The sequence below is a fragment of the Siphateles boraxobius genome, unplaced genomic scaffold (assembly GCF_051911475.1).
Source record: "Siphateles boraxobius isolate OS27281-9 unplaced genomic scaffold, OSU_SipBor_1 100, whole genome shotgun sequence".
Lineage (NCBI taxonomy): Eukaryota > Metazoa > Chordata > Actinopteri > Cypriniformes > Leuciscidae > Siphateles > Siphateles boraxobius.
Window position 1 is genome coordinate 3,428,709 of NW_027508701.1, and position 22,778 is coordinate 3,451,486.

Sequence of the window (22,778 nt, forward strand, 5' to 3'; positions counted from 1 at the left end):
AGTAACGAGAGCCCTGCTGCGCGATCTGTGACAGTAGACGCGGCGTCAATTATGTCAAAAGGCTACACATTGGAATTGCGCGAAAATATAACGATATTCGAAAAAGCTATTTTATGATCCCAACCCAACTTCGAGAATAGATTAACGGCGATTTTTATCGCCCGATAAGAGTGTCACGTTAACGCAGATAACGGCCCACCACTAGTTTTAAGTCATATTCACTTCATCATTTTTACTTTTGTATTGTCAATTTCGGGGGGGTTATCAATACATTTTTAATATTTTGATTACTGATGTCTTTATTACTGTAGTTTTATGTATTATTTTAGTCATTTTAATGAAACATTTTTTTGATGACTAAAATTTCTGCAATTCCTCACCAGCTGCGAAATGAATCACTAACCCAACCATAGAAAATGGACAGGACTGGGATGTATAGATGTGGCAATAGTAGTATTACGATTCGGCTTATGTCAAAATGATTTATGACCCTATGATTGACAGGTGGGCGGGGCTAACCTTTGACCTTCCGGAGGATGTTCCGGAGGTCCTTTGATGTAGGGATTAACCTTTGACCTTCCGGAGGGGTTGTTCCGGAGGTCGCTTAATTTAGGGATTAACCTTTGACCTATCGATCGATCAAGTTGACAGTACATTCCGGAGGATGTTCCGGAGGTCCTTTAATGTAGGGATTAACCTTTGACCTATCGATCGATCAAGTTGACAGTTGTCTTTGCCCTATTGACTTTTGTATGATATATGAAGTTGCCAGTTGTCTTTGCCAGTTGTCTTTGCCCCATTGATTTTGACCTATTGACCCCGGGGGAAATCCCCTCCGTGTCGGGGTGAGAAAATAATTTTTCTAATGTTGCATATAGATTAGAATAGAATTACAAAAGTAAAATCATCTTACCGTTTCACTATGGTGAAGAATTGGATTAAAGTTGACAGTCTCCGCACTGTGTGTGTGTGTGCGTCTGTCTGTGAGTGTGTGCGTGTCATCCGATATCCTGGCATTCCTGAGCACGCTATATAAATGGGGATAGTGAGAAAATATCTTCCAGTAACTAAAGTTGAAACACATTCTGTTCTTTAAAAGTATATAAATGAAATGTACATTTAGTCATTTACAAATACCTTACACTAAAGTAGATTTGAAAAACATTCATTCCTTTAAAATAAATATCTTACTGATCCAAGTATTTAAAAAATAAAATCATCTCACCGTTTCACTATGGTGAAAAAAGCCCCCATGTGCGTTTCTCTCACACTCCTTGCATTTTGACAGTCTTTGAGCTAAATGTGTGTCTGTGTGACACCCGATATCCTGGCATTCCTGGGTATGCTATATAAATGGGTATAGTGAGAAAAATATATTTTTTCTAATAATGCCAAATACCTTACACTAAAGTTGAAAAACATGTAGCCTACATTTAGAAATATAATATTTTTCATACTAACTAAAGTTGAAAAATCATACTGTTCTTTAAAAGTATATAAATGAAATGTACATTTAGTCATTCACAAATATCTTACACTAAAGTTGAAACACATTCTATTCTTTAAAAGTATAGAAAATATTTTTTTTCAAAATAAAAATCATCCTCCATGTTTTAGAGATACATACAGGTTATGAATGGGTTTACAAAAATAAAATCATCTTACTGTTTCAGAGAATTGGGTTAAAGTTGAAAAGTTGAAAAGTTCCCCGAGTGATTCCCTCTCACACCCCTTGCATTTTGACAGTCTTTGAGTTAAATGTGTGTCTGTGTGACACCGGATATCCTGGCATTCCTGAGCACGCTATATAAATGGGTATAGTGAGAAAATATCTCCCAGTAACTAAAGTTGAAACACATTCTGTTCTTTAAAAAGTATATAAATGATTATAAAAAATCTTTTCAAAACAAAAATAAATATCTTACTAAAAATCTACTGAAGCAGTCATTTCAGATTAAATAAGTTTAAAGTTTTTAAACACTCTGTGATTCAGAGTGGTGGAGGAATGTGTGTGTGTGTGTGTGTGTGTGTGTGTGTGTGTGTGTGTGTGTGTGTGTGTGTGTGTGTGTGTGTGTGTGTGTGTGTGTGTGTGTGTGTGTGTGTGTGTGTGTGTGTGTGTTTCATGACACCCTCCCTCCCCTCAGTCTCTCAAACACCAGCGCATGACAGCAATGGTCTCCGCGCTAAGTGTGTGCGTCCGTCTGTGAGTGAGACACCACCCTATTCCTGCACCCCCTGCTGGGGGGTGAAAGTGAGAAAATATCTCCCAGTAACTAAAGTTGAACAACATTGTTCATTTAAAAGTATATGAATGAAATATTTATAAAATTTACATTTAGTCATTTACAAATATAATATTTTCACACTAACTAAAGTTGAAAACGTTCTGTTCTTTACACGTATATATGAAACGGTTATAACATTTACATTTAGTCATTTACAAATATATTATCTTCACCCTAAGTAGAGTTGAAATACATTCTGTTCTTTAAAAAGTATATAAATGATTATAAAAAATCTTTTAAAAACAAAAATAAAATCATCTTACATTTTAGAGAGGTGAAGAAGTAAATCTCAACACATCATTGTCAATATAACGTATGAATGTATTTACAAAGATGCAATAAGTGTAAAGTTTTGATACAAAATATCCCCTGAGTGTTTTTCTCCCACACCAGCATTTTGACACTGTGATTCAGAGTGGTGGAGGAATGTGTGTGTGTGTGTGTGTGTGTGTGTGTGTGTGTGTGTGTGTGTGTGTGTGTGTGTGTGTGTGTGTGTGTGTGTGTGTGTGTGTGTGTGTCAGGCCAGCAGCAGTATGAGACGTTGAGGATGTTTTGTTAGTGTTAATCTTAAAAGTTAATCTTAAAAGTTTAAAAATAAAAGATAATTTATATTCAATTCAATTAATTATTTAAAGTCTTAATAAAACGTTGTAATACAGTCGTATCTTCTATTTATCTTTTAGAAGATTACTGTTATGATTTTGTTTAATGGTGCTCTAAAGTATAATGTTTATTAATATAGTCATAGCCATAATGATTTTTGTACTGTAACAGCATATTCTATCCCGTACACCTAAACACGACCATCAAAGAAAATTGTATCTTTACATTGTTTTTTACATACTGTTTTACTCACACACACACACACACACACTAACCCGGCTCCATAAAATTAACCAATCTCTATTTTTAAATTAAATGATTATAAATAAAGTATATAACTCAATGAATATTAACAAGTATGTTACTAAAATGAATTCAAACAATTTAAACATAGTTTTAGCTAAATTAATTTATATATAAATACAAAAGTATATAAATATAAAAATACCTTACATTTCCACAGTGCTGAAGATGTAGTTCTTTATGCAATGATAAAAACAGTCCAAAGTCATAAACAAAATTGTATTCCTTTTTTATTCCTTCAGTGATAAACTACAGGGTGAAATGAATGCATGACCCCCTCACAGAGACGAGAGGAGTTACAGGACAGATGAGCCTCTGGGATGTGCCAATGTCATAGCATATGTAAAGTTAGTCTGCTTTCCAGAGTTTTATTCATACTAAATTCATTTGAAATATTAAAAGTTTAAATTAGATCTTTTAAAATTAAAAGACTGTTTAAATCAAAGCTTTAACGTTTTTTTAAAGTCGTATCTTCTATTTATCTTCTTAGAAGACTTCTGTATGATATAAATGATTTTACATAAATTTAACCTAAGGTATTATTTTTACTAAAGCGTCTGTTCAAAAAATAAAGCAAAAACTGTACTTTGGTATCTTAGATATTATACAAATTATTTCAAACAGTATTTTTGTCCATGCCGCATGAAATATGTTGTCAAAGTTTGTCACAATGTTTTTTTGTTTTTGTAGTTGTTGTTTTTGTTTTTAAGAAATCCCAGGACTCTACATTGCTCTTATTTAGATTACGTTGTATCATTTAGAAAACCACCGTACATTTTCAGAGACGCGATGTACCTTTTTTGGTCCATCACACAGCATATTTAATTTTACTCATCTTATTTCAAAGCATGATCTTACTTTTTCTACGGTAGCTATGATCTATTGCACGTATAAGGTGTATATCATTTTTTACTTTTCTTGTATCTCCCGAACTATCCTTTAATCAGTGTGGAAACATACAGGCTGAACCCCTTTACTGAGAATATACTATCGGGTATCTATATAGCAGGAGGCATGCCCTTTGACCTCCTCCATTTTGGAGGCTTACAGCTTAGTCCTTAAGCGGCTACAGTAATTTATTGCCATGTGTAACCTGAAAAAACAAGAGGTGATAAAAAATGTTAACGATGACCTACGTGGACCTCATGGCTACGGCTGTGAGAGGACTCCATTCCCTACTGAAAGAACATTGTGGACACACAGCTCTGACGTTTTCCAAGAGTATTTTGCCCAGCCTCTTCTTTATAAACAGCCAAGACAAATCATTTCTGGACCAAAAACTTTTGCACCCTCACTCCTCTTACCACCTCATCAAAAGACATGTCTAAAAGTGAGTATTGTCTCTAATATTCATTTATGCTACGGTGTTTTATTTAAAAAGATTGTTTATACATAAGGAAAAGACGGTATAATTCATTAGTGTTTTAAACGTACTATTGCTGTTTAGCTTACCCTCTAGCATGCTTTGTTGCTCTTACACATTGTTATATGTTCTATATCAAATGTTTTTGGCATCATATATGTTTCAGAAATATATATATATATATTTCCCCCCCATCCAAGCACATTTTACTGTAGTTGGCCGCTGCGGGGTTTCCATAAAGGACTTTTAAAATAAATGTTTTGGTTTTTATTCAGTTTTAAATCTTATTTAGATTATTTGAGTCAAACATGGTTATATGTGCATAGGCCTATTTAATTATTTAATCTGTATTTTATTCCTCTTCAGTTACTTACTTTTTAAATTTCGGTAGGCTACTTTTTAATCCTTCCTTTACTTTGTCTTTGATTTTAACTTTTAGCACTTTGCATGATAAAATTGTTTAAAATGTAAGCTGTAAATATGAATGGCACAATGTGATAACCAAAATATATAAAAGTTAAGTCAAAGCTATTTATATAGCCTACCGCTTTTCACATTCTCATAATTTAGTTATACATTCTGACGCTGGGACACTGTCAAGCGTCTTCTTTCAGATGGTTCAATATTTATGATATTATGCTCCCCTGAATGGAAAAGAACTGTAAACTTCATCATTGTACTGTAATGAACTGAGTTACTGCCTATAGGATGATTGCATGATTTTTTCCATTTAAAATAACATGGTCTTTCCTTTTCTCTCTCTCTCTAGAGACAGCAAACACTGCAGGACGACCGGACATCCAAGTAACATGTTAGTGTGGTTTATATTTATTTTTAATGAGAAACATTATAGAGTGCAACAGGCGTTTTCTGGAAGTAAAAACACTTCCGGTAACCAGCGATTGTGAAAAAGGGGGCAGGTACTCTATTGGGTGTATAATGAACAATTGACAGATGAAATGACAGATATTTTATGTAAACAGGCAAAATCTCTTCATCTGATGGTGGCCATGTGTTTTCGCCTATCATAACTGGTTTAACTCATGGCTCCTCCTTTGAGATCAACATAACTTCTGACGAATCAAGTGTACCGGCACATTGTAAGTGTAATAAAACAGTTTCGCCTGTGTATTAAATTAATCTTAATTAAGCAGTCCGAGTTAACTATTTGGGACCAATTGGAAATTTACATTCTGATCTAACAGCGTCATGTACAAATTTGTCATGCTCCTGGATTATTTTACTATACTACATTAGCCTTTTATTTACTGATGATTTTATCAAAGCGACGAATTAACACAATTCATGGTTGCAATAATAAAATAAATGAACAATTGACAGATGAACTGACAGATATTTTATGTAAACAGGCAAAATCTCTTCATCTGATGGCGGCCATGTGTTTTCGCCTATGATAACTGATTTAACTCATGGCTCCCCCTTTGAGATCAACATAACTTCTGACGAATCAAATGTACCGGCAAATTGTAAGTGTGATGCATGAAAAACTATTAAAACAGTTTTTCGCCTATGTAATGTATAAAATTAATCTTAATTAAGCAGTCCGAGTTAACTATTTGGGACAAATTTTAAGGAAAGTTACATTCTGATCTAACAGTATCATGTACAAATTTGAAATATTTTGGTACTATTGAATCAAGTTAAGTCATGATGAATTTATCTTATCTGGTGTCATGCTCCTGGATTATTCAGAATTGTAACTATAGCCTTTTATTTTACGGCACTTATTTATTTTACTACAGATTTTATCAAAGCCAAATACTGTCCAAAAGGGGCGACTGGGAAAGAAGAGAAACAGGTCAATACAAGGTTAGATTCAATCTTTATATTCTTTCCCCATTTTGCCTTCATTTTCCTTTTCCTGTTTTAATTTTTCTATTTTTATATTCTCAGATCATCAAGGGTTTCTGAAAGCAAACACCAGTCAGTTGGTTGAAAATATGAAGAACATTGATCCAATCATTGACGATCTTGACTTGCACAATGAATCAGTTGCAAATGTGTGAGCGAATCCAACACGCCGGATGAAGATGAGGGAACTGCTGGACTGTGTGATGAAGATGAGGGAACTGCTTGACTGTGTGAATTGTGAAAGCATTGCCAAGGAGCTGGTCAATGCTTTGTGCAAGCCCATCATCAAAATGTTTTAACATATCGTAAATTTCAATTGTTTGATAAATTATCTAACGATTATACCTAACTATCAACAGTTATATGTGAAACGAGCTCAGTCGCATTAGAGATGGATTCTTGTTTATATTGAACCGCATGTTTAACAGCTCTAGGGTTCTTAAATTGTTTACCGCGGTTTCATTTTGAACAACACTATCGTAACACTTATCGTATCGCCGGGTGTGATTGTAATGTTTTGTATGGTGTTTTTCTTTACACTTTCCCCCTGGATATCTGGTTCCTACAGTTAGCGGTAATGTTAGTCAACTCTATGTCTTCTCTTTGTTCATATTTGACAGTATTCGCATGAATTGGCGTGATTTAATAAAATGACGGTTTAAACCATCATCTTCGCTTGAGACGTTTACATTATATTTTATGGTTTACAGTATATTTTACAGTATTTTACAGTATATTATACCATCCTAGTTTTAAATAGCGCTTAAATGTATATTTTACCCCTTTTATGCGGCTACAGAATACCGCACAAGGATCTCTGAAATATTTTTTGTGTAAAACATCTATGTAGGTCGTGTATAACATCTAGGTAGATCTATGTTTTTAAAAATACACCGAAACAAAGAATGAAGACATCTTTCTATAAGTGTCCCACAAAACACAGTGTATCCGTGTACGATGATTTATCAGAAAATTACTTTTTTCTGAATAATCTCGCCAAGTGCGGGTGCTTGATAACTATTGAACAACCCTGAATTCGGTTACTCAATAATGCGCTAAAGGTCTATAACTGAACTTTAACATCTTAATAGTTGGTAAAAGTTCACTTAAAGTCTGCGCAAAATAAAATACATCCTAGCTACTTTCTAAACAGAGTTTATCGCGATCCATTCACCCATCCATATGTTTTGAACTTTTAATGTTTAATCAACATTTTGTTGGAAAACAACTGGTGGATTTACTCAACTTTTTATGTCAACAGGTTCTGCATAGCGGGGTAACGTCGCATTTAATTAACATTGTTTATTTCAGTAAACTTAAGTTTATTACATAAGATTAATTCAATGCCATTTAGTTGAATCAGGTTAACATTCTTAATTTAGTCCAAAACTATTAAGTTCAAATAATCCAATTGTTTCGTTTATTTAGGGATAGTGTTCAACAACCTTTACAAATATATCTAATAAGATAACCTTTTACAAAATCTTTACTCGGTAAAGACTCTTATTGGTTTTGTCGCATCCAATGCATCCCCAAAGTAGTTGTTTTTATAATGATTAAAACCGCTTTAATTATTATTATCATGGTCTACACTTTATGGTAAAACACTAACATATCAGAAACTCTTTTAAATATAAACATTAACATGTTTTTATCTTGCTGTTAAAACACATAAATAACGTTTTATTTCAAATGTACACCCCTATACAGCATAATGGGATGGGGAAATCCACAGGCTCACTGAAATATTTAATCTCTGAAATATTCTCATCTAGTATTTATTCATTAAATTATTAATGCGCAAGAATCAAGACTTATAATACCATTTTATTATAAAATTGTGAAACTCCAAAGCTCCGACACGGTCGCAAAGAATGATGAGTTAAGCGGTACAATCTTTTATTTCAACAGTATTTTTCTTTACAAAATGATGATAGACCGACATTAAATATACATAAAGTAGACAATAACTCCATTTATTTGTGATCCAACCAGAATAGAAAGTCTCGGCACGCTACCATGTCTTGGTCTAGGGTATAGTTGACGAGGCCTTGAATTATTTCGCCAAGATCTGTTTTGGCATTTTTTGATGCCAGTAACGCACAGAGATCTGTTACAAACGTAAACATAACGAGTAGTTCATCGACCGCGAATTCGTGACTAGATGCACACATCACATCCAGAACTTTTCTGGACTAAATTAAGAATGTTAACCTGATTCAACTAAATGGCATTGAATTAATCTTATGTAATAAACTTAAGTTTACTGAAATAAACAATGTTAATTAAATGCGACGTTACCCCGCTATGCAGAACCTGTTGACATAAAAAGTTGAGTAAATCCACCAGTTGTTTTCCAACAAAATGTTGATTAAACATTAAAAGTTCAAAACATATGGATGGGTGAATGGATCGCGATAAACTCTGTTTAGAAAGTAGCTAGGATGTATTTTATTTTGCGCAGACTTTAAGTGAACTTTTACCAACTATTAAGATGTTAAAGTTCAGTTATAGACCTTTAGCGCATTATTGAGTAACCGAATTCAGGGTTGTTCAATAGTTATCAAGCACCCGCACTTGGCGAGATTATTCAGAAAAAAGTAATTTTCTGATAAATCATCGTACACGGATGCACTGTGTTTTGAGGGACACTTATAGAAAGATGTCTTCATTCTTTGTTTCGGTGTATTTTTAAAAACATAGATCTACCTAGATGTTATACACGACCTACATAGATGTTTTACACAAAAAATATTTCAGAGATCCTTGTGCGGTATTCTGTAGCCGCATAAAAGGGGTAAAATATACATTTAAGCGCTATTTAAAACTAGGATGGTATAATATACTGTAAAATACTGTAAAATATACTGTAAACCATAAAATATAATGTAAACGTCTCAAGCGAAGATGATGGTTTAAACCGTCATTTTATTAAATCACGCCAATTCATGCGAATACTGTCAAATATGAACAAAGAGAAGACATAGAGTTGACTAACATTACCGCTAACTGTAGGAACCAGATATCCAGGGGGAAAGTGTAAAGAAAAACACCATACAAAACATTACAATCACACCCGGCGATACGATAAGTGTTACGATAGTGTTGTTCAAAATGAAACCGCGGTAAACAATTTAAGAACCCTAGAGCTGTTAAACATGCGGTTCAATATAAACAAGAATCCATCTCTAATGCGACTGAGCTCGTTTCACATATAACTGTTGATAGTTAGGTATAATCGTTAGATAATTTATCAAACAATTGAAATTTACGATATGTTAAAACATTTTGATGATGGGCTTGCACAAAGCATTGACCAGCTCCTTGGCAATGCTTTCACAATTCACACAGTCAAGCAGTTCCCTCATCTTCATCACACAGTCCAGCAGTTCCCTCATCTTCATCCGGCGTGTTGGATTCGCTCGCACATTTGCAACTGATTCATTGTGCAAGTCAAGATCGTCAATGATTGGATCAATGTTCTTCATATTTTCAACCAACTGACTGGTGTTTGCTTTCAGAAACCCTTGATGATCTGAGAATATAAAAATAGAAAAATTAAAACAGGAAAAGGAAAATGAAGGCAAAATGGGGAAAGAATATAAAGATTGAATCTAACCTTGTATTGACCTGTTTCTCTTCTTTCCCAGTCGCCCCTTTTGGACAGTATTTGGCTTTGATAAAATCTGTAGTAAAATAAATAAGTGCCGTAAAATAAAAGGCTATAGTTACAATTCTGAATAATCCAGGAGCATGACACCAGATAAGATAAATTCATCATGACTTAACTTGATTCAATAGTACCAAAATATTTCAAATTTGTACATGATACTGTTAGATCAGAATGTAACTTTCCTTAAAATTTGTCCCAAATAGTTAACTCGGACTGCTTAATTAAGATTAATTTTATACATTACATAGGCGAAAAACTGTTTTAATAGTTTTTCATGCATCACACTTACAATTTGCCGGTACATTTGATTCGTCAGAAGTTATGTTGATCTCAAAGGGGGAGCCATGAGTTAAATCAGTTATCATAGGCGAAAACACATGGCCGCCATCAGATGAAGAGATTTTGCCTGTTTACATAAAATATCTGTCAGTTCATCTGTCAATTGTTCATTTATTTTATTATTGCAACCATGAATTGTGTTAATTCGTCGCTTTGATAAAATCATCAGTAAATAAAAGGCTAATGTAGTATAGTAAAATAATCCAGGAGCATGACAAATTTGTACATGACGCTGTTAGATCAGAATGTAAATTTCCAATTGGTCCCAAATAGTTAACTCGGACTGCTTAATTAAGATTAATTTAATACACAGGCGAAACTGTTTTATTACACTTACAATGTGCCGGTACACTTGATTCGTCAGAAGTTATGTTGATCTCAAAGGAGGAGCCATGAGTTAAACCAGTTATGATTGGCGAAAACACATGGCCACCATCAGATGAAGAGATTTTGCCTGTTTACATAAAATATCTGTCATTTCATCTGTCAATTGTTCATTATACACCCAATAGAGTACCTGCCCCCTTTTTCACAATCGCTGGTTACCGGAAGTGTTTTTACTTCCAGAAAACGCCTGTTGCACTCTATAATGTTTCTCATTAAAAATAAATATAAACCACACTAACATGTTACTTGGATGTCCGGTTGTCCTGCAGTGTTTGCTGTCTCTAGAGAGAGAGAGAAAAGGAAAGACCATGTTATTTTAAATGGAAAAAATCATGCAATCATCCTATAGGCAGTAACTCAGTTCATTACAGTACAATGATGAAGTTTACAGTTCTTTTCCATTCAGGGGAGCATAATATCATAAATATTGAACCATCTGAAAGAAGACGCTTGACAGTGTCCCAGCGTCAGAATGTATAACTAAATTATGAGAATGTGAAAAGCGGTAGGCTATATAAATAGCTTTGACTTAACTTTTATATATTTTGGTTATCACATTGTGCCATTCATATTTACAGCTTACATTTTAAACAATTTTATCATGCAAAGTGCTAAAAGTTAAAATCAAAGACAAAGTAAAGGAAGAATTAAAAAGTAGCCTACCGAAATTTAAAAAGTAAGTAACTGAAGAGGAATAAAATACAGATTAAATAATTAAATAGGCCTATGCACATATAACCATGTTTGACTCAAATAATCTAAATAAGATTTAAAACTGAATAAAAACCAAAACATTTATTTTAAAAGTCCTTTATGGAAACCCCGCAGCGGCCAACTACAGTAAAATGTGCTTGGATGGGGGGGAAATATATATATATATTTCTGAAACATATATGATGCCAAAAACATTTGATATAGAACATATAACAATGTGTAAGAGCAACAAAGCATGCTAGAGGGTAAGCTAAACAGCAATAGTACGTTTAAAACACTAATGAATTATACCGTCTTTTCCTTATGTATAAACAATCTTTTTAAATAAAACACCGTAGCATAAATGAATATTAGAGACAATACTCACTTTTAGACATGTCTTTTGATGAGGTGGTAAGAGGAGTGAGGGTGCAAAAGTTTTTGGTCCAGAAATGATTTGTCTTGGCTGTTTATAAAGAAGAGGCTGGGCAAAATACTCTTGGAAAACGTCAGAGCTGTGTGTCCACAATGTTCTTTCAGTAGGGAATGGAGTCCTCTCACAGCCGTAGCCATGAGGTCCACGTAGGTCATCGTTAACATTTTTTATCACCTCTTGTTTTTTCAGGTTACACATGGCAATAAATTACTGTAGCCGCTTAAGGACTAAGCTGTAAGCCTCCAAAATGGAGGAGGTCAAAGGGCATGCCTCCTGCTATATAGATACCCGATAGTATATTCTCAGTAAAGGGGTTCAGCCTGTATGTTTCCACACTGATTAAAGGATAGTTCGGGAGATACAAGAAAAGTAAAAAATGATATACACCTTATACGTGCAATAGATCATAGCTACCGTAGAAAAAGTAAGATCATGCTTTGAAATAAGATGAGTAAAATTAAATATGCTGTGTGATGGACCAAAAAAGGTACATCGCGTCTCTGAAAATGTACGGTGGTTTTCTAAATGATACAACGTAATCTAAATAAGAGCAATGTAGAGTCCTGGGATTTCTTAAAAACAAAAACAACAACTACAAAAACAAAAAAACATTGTGACAAACTTTGACAACATATTTCATGCGGCATGGACAAAAATACTGTTTGAAATAATTTGTATAATATCTAAGATACCAAAGTACAGTTTTTGCTTTATTTTTTGAACAGACGCTTTAGTAAAAATAATACCTTAGGTTAAATTTATGTAAAATCATTTATATCATACAGAAGTCTTCTAAGAAGATAAATAGAAGATACGACTTTAAAAAAACGTTAAAGCTTTGATTTAAACAGTCTTTTAATTTTAAAAGATCTAATTTAAACTTTTAATATTTCAAATGAATTTAGTATGAATAAAACTCTGGAAAGCAGACTAACTTTACATATGCTATGACATTGGCACATCCCAGAGGCTCATCTGTCCTGTAACTCCTCTCGTCTCTGTGAGGGGGTCATGCATTCATTTCACCCTGTAGTTTATCACTGAAGGAATAAAAAAGGAATACAATTTTGTTTATGACTTTGGACTGTTTTTATCATTGCATAAAGAACTACATCTTCAGCACTGTGGAAATGTAAGGTATTTTTATATTTATATACTTTTGTATTTATATATAAATTAATTTAGCTAAAACTATGTTTAAATTGTTTGAATTCATTTTAGTAACATACTTGTTAATATTCATTGAGTTATATACTTTATTTATAATCATTTAATTTAAAAATAGAGATTGGTTAATTTTATGGAGCCGGGTTAGTGTGTGTGTGTGTGTGTGTGAGTAAAACAGTATGTAAAAAACAATGTAAAGATACAATTTTCTTTGATGGTCGTGTTTAGGTGTACGGGATAGAATATGCTGTTACAGTACAAAAATCATTATGGCTATGACTATATTAATAAACATTATACTTTAGAGCACCATTAAACAAAATCATAACAGTAATCTTCTAAAAGATAAATAGAAGATACGACTGTATTACAACGTTTTATTAAGACTTTAAATAATTAATTGAATTGAATATAAATTATCTTTTATTTTTAAACTTTTAAGATTAACACTAACAAAACATCCTCAACGTCTCATACTGCTGCTGGCCTGACACACACACACACACACACACACACACACACACACACACACACACACACACACACACACACACACACACACACACACACACACACACACACACACACACACACACACACACACACACACACACACATTCCTCCACCACTCTGAATCACAGTGTCAAAATGCTGGTGTGGGAGAAAAACACTCAGGGGATATTTTGTATCAAAACTTTACACTTATTGCATCTTTGTAAATACATTCATACGTTATATTGACAATGATGTGTTGAGATTTACTTCTTCACCTCTCTAAAATGTAAGATGATTTTATTTTTGTTTTTAAAAGATTTTTTATAATCATTTATATACTTTTTAAAGAACAGAATGTATTTCAACTCTACTTAGGGTGAAGATAATATATTTGTAAATGACTAAATGTAAATGTTATAACCGTTTCATATATACGTGTAAAGAACAGAACGTTTTCAACTTTAGTTAGTGTGAAAATATTATATTTGTAAATGACTAAATGTAAATTTTATAAATATTTCATTCATATACTTTAAATGAACAATGTTGTTCAACTTTAGTTACTGGGAGATATTTTCTCACTTTCACCCCCCAGCAGGGGGTGCAGGAATAGGGTGGTGTCTCACTCACAGACGGACGCACACACTTAGCGCGGAGACCATTGCTGTCATGCGCTGGTGTTTGAGAGACTGAGGGGAGGGAGGGTGTCATGAAACACACACGCACACACACACACACACACACACACACACACACACACACACACACACACACACACACACACACACACACACACACACACACACACACACACACACACATTCCTCCACCACTCTGAATCACAGAGTGTTTAAAAACTTTAAACTTATTTAATCTGAAATGACTGCTTCAGTAGATTTTTAGTAAGATATTTATTTTTGTTTTGAAAAGATTTTTTATAATCATTTATATACTTTTTAAAGAACAGAATGTGTTTCAACTTTAGTTACTGGGAGATATTTTCTCACTATACCCATTTATATAGCGTGCTCAGGAATGCCAGGATATCCGGTGTCACACAGACACACATTTAACTCAAAGACTGTCAAAATGCAAGGGGTGTGAGAGGGAATCACTCGGGGAACTTTTCAAATTTTCAACTTTAACCCAATTCTCTGAAACAGTAAGATGATTTTATTTTTGTAAACCCATTCATAACCTGTATGTATCTCTAAAACATGGAGGATGATTTTTATTTTGAAAAAAAATATTTTCTATACTTTTAAAGAATAGAATGTGTTTCAACTTTAGTGTAAGATATTTGTGAATGACTAAATGTACATTTCATTTATATACTTTTAAAGAACAGTATGATTTTTCAACTTTAGTTAGTATGAAAAATATTATATTTCTAAATGTAGGCTACATGTTTTTCAACTTTAGTGTAAGGTATTTGGCATTATTAGAAAAAATATATTTTTCTCACTATACCCATTTATATAGCATACCCAGGAATGCCAGGATATCATGTGTCACACAGACACACATTTAGCTCAAAGACTGTCAAAATGCAAGGAGTGTGAGAGAAACGCACATGGGGGCTTTTTTCACCATAGTGAAACGGTGAGATGATTTTATTTTTTAGGCAAGGCAAGGCAAGGCAAGGCAAGGCAAGGCAAGTTTATTTATATAGCACATTTCATACACAATGGTAATTCAAAGTGCTTTACATAGAAGAAATTAAAATAATCAAAAGAAATCAGAATAATTAAAACAGTTTAGAATAAAAGATAAAATACAGAAATCAGAATAATTAAAACATAAAATAAAATACAGTGCAAACAGTCGGACGAACAGTGGCACAGTGCTCATTCAGTAAATGCACAGCTAAACAGATGTGTTTTGAGTCTGGATTTGAATGTGACTACTGTAGGAGCACATCTGATCTCTTCTGGAAGCTGGTTCCAGCTGCGGCTGGCATAGTAGCTAAAAGCAGACTCGCCATGCTTAGAGTGAACCCTTGGTATTTCTAGCCGATGTGATCCTAATGATCTGAGTGATCTGTTGGGTTTATATTCAGTGAGCATATCTGCAATGTATTGAGGTCCTAGGCCATTGAATGATTTATATACCAGTAATAATACTTTAAAATCAATCCTAAATGTAACTGGCAGCCAGTGTAAAGACCTGAGGACTGGTGTGATGTGTTCATATTTTCTGGTTCTGCTCAGAATCCTAGCAGCAGCGTTCTGTATGAGCTGCAACTGTCTTATGGTCTTTTTGGGAAGGCCAGTGAGAAGTCCATTACAATAATCCACCCTACTGGTGATGAAAGCATGCACAAGTTTTTCTAAGTCTTGACTGGAAACAAAGCATCTAATTCTTGCAATATTTTTCAGGTGATAATATGCTGATTTAGTTATTGCTTTGACATGACTACTGAAACTAAGGTCTGACTCTAGAGACACACCCAGATTCCTGACTTGATTTTTAGTTGTTTGACCCCTAGACTGAAGGTATGCGTTCACCTTGAGAACTTCATCTTTGTTTCCAAACGCAATGACTTCAGTTTTGTCTTTGTTTAACTGAAGAAAGTTTTGGCACATCCAATTGTTTACTTCATCAATGCATTGGCAAAGGGAGTCAATGGGGCTGTAATCGTTAGGCGATAGGGCTAAGTAGAGCTGTGTGTCGTCTGCATAGCTATGGTAAGCGATTTGGTTCTTTCTCATTATTTGGCTCATTGGGAGCATGTACAGGTTGAATAGGAGTGGCGCAAGAATTGAGCCTTGAGGGACTCCGCATGTCATGGGTGTCCACTCAGACTTATGGTCTCCTATACTCACATAATAACCTCTGCCTCCTAAGTATGACCTGAACCATTTTAGGACTATCCCAGAAAGCCCGACCCAGTTTTCCAGCCTGTCAAGAAGTATTTTGTGATCGACAGTGTCAAATGCAGCACTGAGGTCGAGTAGTACCAGCACTGATAATTTGCCTGTATCAGTATTTAAGCGAATATCATTTATTATCTTTATGAGCGCGGTCTCTGTACTGTGGTGCGGTCGGAAACCAGATTGAAAATGGTCAAAGTATCCATTCGAGCTTAAGAATTTGTTCAGCTGATTGAAGACAACTTTTTCAATGATCTTGCCTATGAAAGGAAGATTTGAGATCGGTCTATAGTTGTTTAATATGGTCTTATCCAGATTGCTCTTTTTCAGGAGGGGCTTGACAACAGCAGTTTTCAGGGAGGTCGGAAAACTCCCAGAGAGAAGTGAGGCATTTACCACTTCTAGGAGATCTGCTTCTAAGCTGTGTAACACATTTTTGAAAAAAGATGTGGGAAGTGCATCAAGGGCGCAGGTTGATGTTTTTAGTTGCTGTACGGTTTCTTCCAAAATTTTGCCATCAATTTCTTCGAAATCAGACATAGTTGCTACTTTCTCGTGCTGTTGTTTGATCTGCCTGACCCCAGCGCAACTCAAGGATGAGCTGATCACCTTTCTAATATTATTGATTTTCTCAGAGAAGAAAGAAGCAAACTCACTGCACTTTCTCACTGAGAGCATTTCACTGGGAATCTGGCTTGGGGGGTTTGTCAGTCTCTCTACAGTAGCAAAAAGAGTGCGCGTGTTGTTTATATTGCTGTTTATAATATTCGAGAAAAAAGTCTGTCTAGCTTTGCTTAGTTCCTTATTGAAAGCATGGATGCTGTCTTTGTAGATGTTATAATGGACTACAAGTTTTGTCTTCCGCCACATGCGCTCTGCTTTTCTGCATTGTCTTTTCATATTTTGCACTGCTGTTGAGTTTCTCCAAGGTGCTTTTTGTCTGCCACTCTTCTTCCTGACTTTCACAGGAGCAATATCATCAATTACACTCTTAACTTTTGAGTTAAAAGAATCAAGGAGAAAATCAACAGAGTCAGCAGATATGCTTGGTGTTAAAGATATAGCCTTCATAAATAGTACACTAGTATTCTCATTTAAGCATCTCTTCTTGACAGACACAGATCTAGCTTCAATGGCAGGAGAGATCAATATATCAAAGAAAATACAAAAATGATCAGACAGTGCTACATCCTTAATAACAATTGATGAAATGTTTAGACCCTTACTGATAAGTAAATCTAGAGTGTGTCCACGATTATGTGTGGCTCCATGTACATGCTGAGTCAGATCAAAAGTTTTTAAAACAGTTTTGATTTCTTTTGCCATATTGTTTTCTGCATTATCTATGTGAATGTTAAAATCTCCAGCAATGGCAAAGCAGTCAAACTCTGAGGAAATAGAACTTAACAGTTCTGTTAAGTTCTCAGCAAAAGCTGGAGAGTATTTTGGAGGCCTGTAAACAATGATAAGTAAAATGCGTGGAGCACCTTTTAACACAATACCCAGATATTCGAAAGACGGGTAATTCCCAAATGATATTTGCTTACATTGATAGACATCTTTATAAAGAGCAGCTAAACCTCCGCCTCTTCTGACAGCTCTGCAGACACTCATAAAAGTAAAGTTAGGAGGGGCTGTTTCATTGAGGACTGTTGCACTGCAACTTTCTTCTAGCCAAGTTTCATTTAGCAACATAAAATCCAGGTTGTATGTGGTTATTAAGTCATTGACTAAAAGTGATTTATTTTTAAGTGAGCGGATGTTTAAAAGTGCTAACTTAACAGTCTTACTTTTTGTCCCCACAGCAATCTTGGTATGTCGTGTAATAGGCACCAGATTAGATGGGTTTGCTGTACGGCTTTTGAAGGCCTTAGACTTTCTATCATGTAATTGAACAGCAATAGAAAAACATACAGGCACACTGGGTTCCCGCTTGTTCTGTAAACATTTGAGAAAGTTATTGTTATCATAGCGGGGACCCGACACATATCACTGAGAGCTGGTATCAGTTGTTTTTGGTTCACCTCGAGCCGCCGGAGGAGGGTGTGGGCCCTGGCGCTGTGGCAGAGGCCGAAGAGCTCTCACAGGGGGAGGGGGAGGGCGAGCTGGGCCCGTAGGCTTTGGTGGTTGTGGGGCCTGGCGTTTTTTGGTTGGTATCTGGGGGCTCGCAGCAAAAGAGTGGGATAGTCTAGTTCCAGCGTGCACCAGTTGTTCCATTTTCTCTGAGAAGCACAGAAGTGGAGATGCTGGAGAGAGTGATAATGTTTCCAGTGAGAGTGATTTTTGCTCTGGTGTTATTGGAGGCTGTAATATGCTGTCCTGGTTTCCCTGGCTGTTTTCCAGAAAGTCGTCCTTGGGTGCTGTATATTGGAGCAGTGCTGGTATGTCACAGTCTGTCTGTGGTGAGCTCTGTGGGCAGGGCTCAGCTGAGATTGTGTCCGTGAGCAGAGGTTGTTGTGGCTGAGTGGTGTTATCACTGTCCTTGTGTGATGTGTCAACCGCATGTCCATTCAGGGGCTGAAGTGAAATCCTGTGGTCATTCATACTGTATCCAGGTGTGTGTGTGCCATTCAGGTTGAGTGGATTGGCACACATTGCAGAAGGATGACGGAGGGAGAAGTAGATATTGTCCTTTAGCACTCTTGAACCAAGTTTGTTTGGGTGGTGGCCATCCTGTTGAAACAGTTGCCTCTGACTCCAGAAAAGATTGAAGTTGTCAATAAAGTTCACTCCTTTTATATTGCAGGTTTTTTGCAGCCATGTATTAAGCCCAAGCAACCGTGAAAACCTGTTTGTTCCTCTTGCTGGGAGTGGTCCACTGATGAATGTTTGAACTTTCAGTCTTTTAAGTGTTTCAAAAAGTTCATTGAAATCCTTTTTAAGAAGTTCCGACTGCTCTTTATGAATATCATTCTTCCCCACATGAATGATCAGTCGATTTGCAGTCTTATGTTTCATCAGAATGTTCTGAAGTTCCCTGTTTACATCAGATGTTGTTGCTTGTGGAAGGCAGCACGTTGTTGTATCCCTGCTATTAATGTTTCTGATTACGGAGTCGCCCACTATCAGAGTCCTGGGCTCGGCTGCACTGTGAGCTGAGTGCCGCTGTCTGCTCGACCTTGAGCCCCAGTTAGCATCAGTGTTAGCTACTGGTTGATTCAGTCTGTGTTCAATCACATTCATCAAATTTGGGGATTCCTCATTCATTAATACTTCAAATCTGTTCTCAAGATGTATAGGCGGTGGTAGGAGACCAGTGTTTGCAGTCCTTGTCAGAGCCGTATCTGGGGTAGAGGATGCTACTGCAGTAATATGTGATGCTCGTGACAATCTGATGTCTCGAGTGCCTTTGGGTCTCGCACCCTGTTTGTGCCATCGATTAGTAAAACGATCGGCTTGTTTCTCTACACTCAGTATGGCCTGTCGAGAAGCACTAGATTCATGGGACTCACCGGCTGTATGCTGAGGACGTCCATGACGAAGCTCTGTTGTGTGTTCCGTCTGGTTTGGTGGTCCCGCAATTAACTTTGTTTCAAGAATTGCAATCCTTTGTAAAAGTCTGTGGCAGTTGGAGCAGCAAGTAGATTCCAGAGGAGGCATTTTCTTATCCTTATGAATGTAGGCAGTTTTGTTTTCTCTTCCCCGGAATGTAAGCTTTCAGTGGGAGGCTGGTTGAATAAAATAATTCTGCTTTTTTTTGTAGTAATCCAAACGTTTGAGCACTGTGCTGATTTGCTGAAGTTAAAATTAGGTGATAAAAGGAGATAAAATATAGAAATATAAAAGCGATAGAGCAAAGCGCGGAGCAGTAAGCGAGAGCGTCCGAACAGTAGCTGAGCAGGAAGTAGAAGAGTATTTTAAATACTTGGATCAGTAAGATATTTATTTTAAAGGAATGAATGTTTTTCAAATCTACTTTAGTGTAAGGTATTTGTAAATGACTAAATGTACATTTCATTTATATACTTTTAAAGAACAGAATGTGTTTCAACTTTAGTTACTGGAAGATATTTTCTCACTATCCCCATTTATATAGCGTGCTCAGGAATGCCAGGATATCGGATGACACGCACACACTCACAGACAGACGCACACACACACACAGTGCGGAGAATGTCAACTTTAATCCAATTCTTCACCATAGTGAAACGGTAAGATGATTTTACTTTTGTAATTCTATTCTAATCTATATGCAACATTAGAAAAATTATTTTCTCACCCCGACACGGAGGGGATTTCCCCCGGGGTCAATAGGTCAAAATCAATGGGGCAAAGACAACTGGCAAAGACAACTGGCAACTTCATATATCATACAAAAGTCAATAGGGCAAAGACAACTGTCAACTTGATCGATCGATAGGTCAAAGGTTAATCCCTACATTAAGCGACCTCCGGAACAACCCCTCCGGAAGGTCAAAGGTTAATCCCTACATCAAAGGACCTCCGGAACATCCTCCGGAAGGTCAAAGGTTAGCCCCGCCCACCTGTCAATCATAGGGTCATAAATCATTTTGACATAAGCCGAATCGTAATACTACTGGCAATGCTGCTTAGGTGGCGGCACAACCTAAAAAGTTGGTAAAAGATCTCATTAATACATCACACGCATGTTTCATCATTTTGACCCGAACACTACATGGAAGACTTTTATTTTTAAGTCTATATATCTCAAAATGAGGGAGCAGGTCTCGTTTGTACCTATGTATGTACATGTATGTATAACTACTAAATATTATATGCTATTATATAGTACTATAATATAGTATAGAGTTTGGACTGCAGTACCAATTTCGACCACTAGTGAAATATAGGGGAAAATAAGCGTACTTTGGGTCTCTTGATCATCATAATTATTTTTATGACAGGCCTATTCAATGAGCAACAAACCACATAAGCGCAAATCCCTCTTTACCTTTGATCTTGTGTGTCTGATCCACTGCGAGAAATGCGAACTCGTATTCAGTGATGGCAACTTATGCCGAGTTCACACTGAAAATTTTAGGCCCGATTTTTCCTCGCCGACAGGTTTTGGGAGATCACCGACAAATGCCTGAAATCACAGGCAAATCAAACAATCACGCATTGTGTATTATCAAAGACGCGATCTGAGAGAATCGGGAGATTTTTGACATGCTAAATATCTGAACCTGTCGGCGATTCACAATCCTGCGCTGTGAATGTGTTCTGACTGAAAACTACATCGGCGATGATCGACAGCCAATGAGAGCAAGATACAGGAGTTATAGACCACAATATCAGTATTTCAATAGATATATTTACAATTATATCAAACAGAAACAGCACAATTGCAAAATTATTCATTTACCCCCAACTCTCTTTGCAGAAACACATTTGTTGCAACAAATTTAGCTATTTTTAAAATGTATTTGGCAACTTTTGGAATGTGCCTCAAACAATAAAAAAGGCACATATTCATCTAAATTACACAAAAAGAGAAAACATATGTGAATTAAGTTGCTAGTTGCAATTGTTAAATATTAATTGTTCGCTTATGACACAGCATGTTGTTAGCCTGTTTCAATAATCGTTGTTCAGTTAGGTAACATACACTGTAAGAAAAAATTTAGAAAAAATAGAAAATATACTGTAATTTTCTGCCAGGACATTATCATTAAGTTATTTAAAATGCAGATAAAACACCTGAAAAATCAATAGGATAATTCCTAAACTAAGCACACTGTGTCCTATTTTTACTGACTTGAAGACTTTCAAGAAACTGCAGAAGACGCATCTTTTTCGACAGCACTTGATCCAGTAATACTAACACTTTCTCTTCTATTTTTTTTAAATTATATATAAACAATAATACTAAAAAAAAATGCATGTACTGCATTCGATTAAACTGAGAAGGGTCATAGCACTTGCATTTTGTTGTCCTACTTTTAATTTAACTGCTTATTGTTCTCATCTGTAAGTCGCTTTGGATAAAAGCGTCTGCTAAATGAACAAATGTAAATTTAAATGTAAGAGTGTAGGAAAACTACCAATACACTGTTTAAATACTATAAGAAAGAAAATAGATAAAATTTAGGCTAATTGTAAAAAAAAAAATGCAATTCAATGTTGTATTCAAAGATAAATTCTGATCATAAAGAATGTTTATTTATAGTAGACTACTTATACAAATAAAATGTTTATGTTTTACGAACAAATCTAAATTAACATATATGAGTCGTTTGTGCCCACGTGATCTCAGACAAACTTACTATTAAGGCAGTGGAACAAAACAAAATCTGCAAAACACTTAGATAAAGTCTGCAGGCAAAAC

At 35.5% G+C, this 22,778-nt stretch overlaps 2 long non-coding RNA genes across 2 annotated transcripts; both read right to left on the reverse strand.

The window, feature by feature from the left end:
• Positions 1–988: 988 nt before the first annotated feature.
• LOC143747103 (uncharacterized) lies at positions 989–4,436 on the reverse strand. The gene is made up of 3 exons (XR_013206670.1): positions 4,328–4,436; positions 1,666–1,747; positions 989–1,028 (listed from the first exon to the last, which is right to left on the reverse strand). It is a non-coding gene; the product is annotated as an uncharacterized LOC143747103 (long non-coding RNA).
• Positions 4,437–9,768: 5,332 nt separating this feature from the next.
• LOC143747083 (uncharacterized) lies at positions 9,769–10,436 on the reverse strand. Its single transcript, XR_013206665.1, has 3 exons — positions 10,389–10,436; positions 10,046–10,112; positions 9,769–9,961 (listed from the first exon to the last, which is right to left on the reverse strand). It is a non-coding gene; the product is annotated as an uncharacterized LOC143747083 (long non-coding RNA).
• Positions 10,437–22,778: the final 12,342 nt, after the last annotated feature.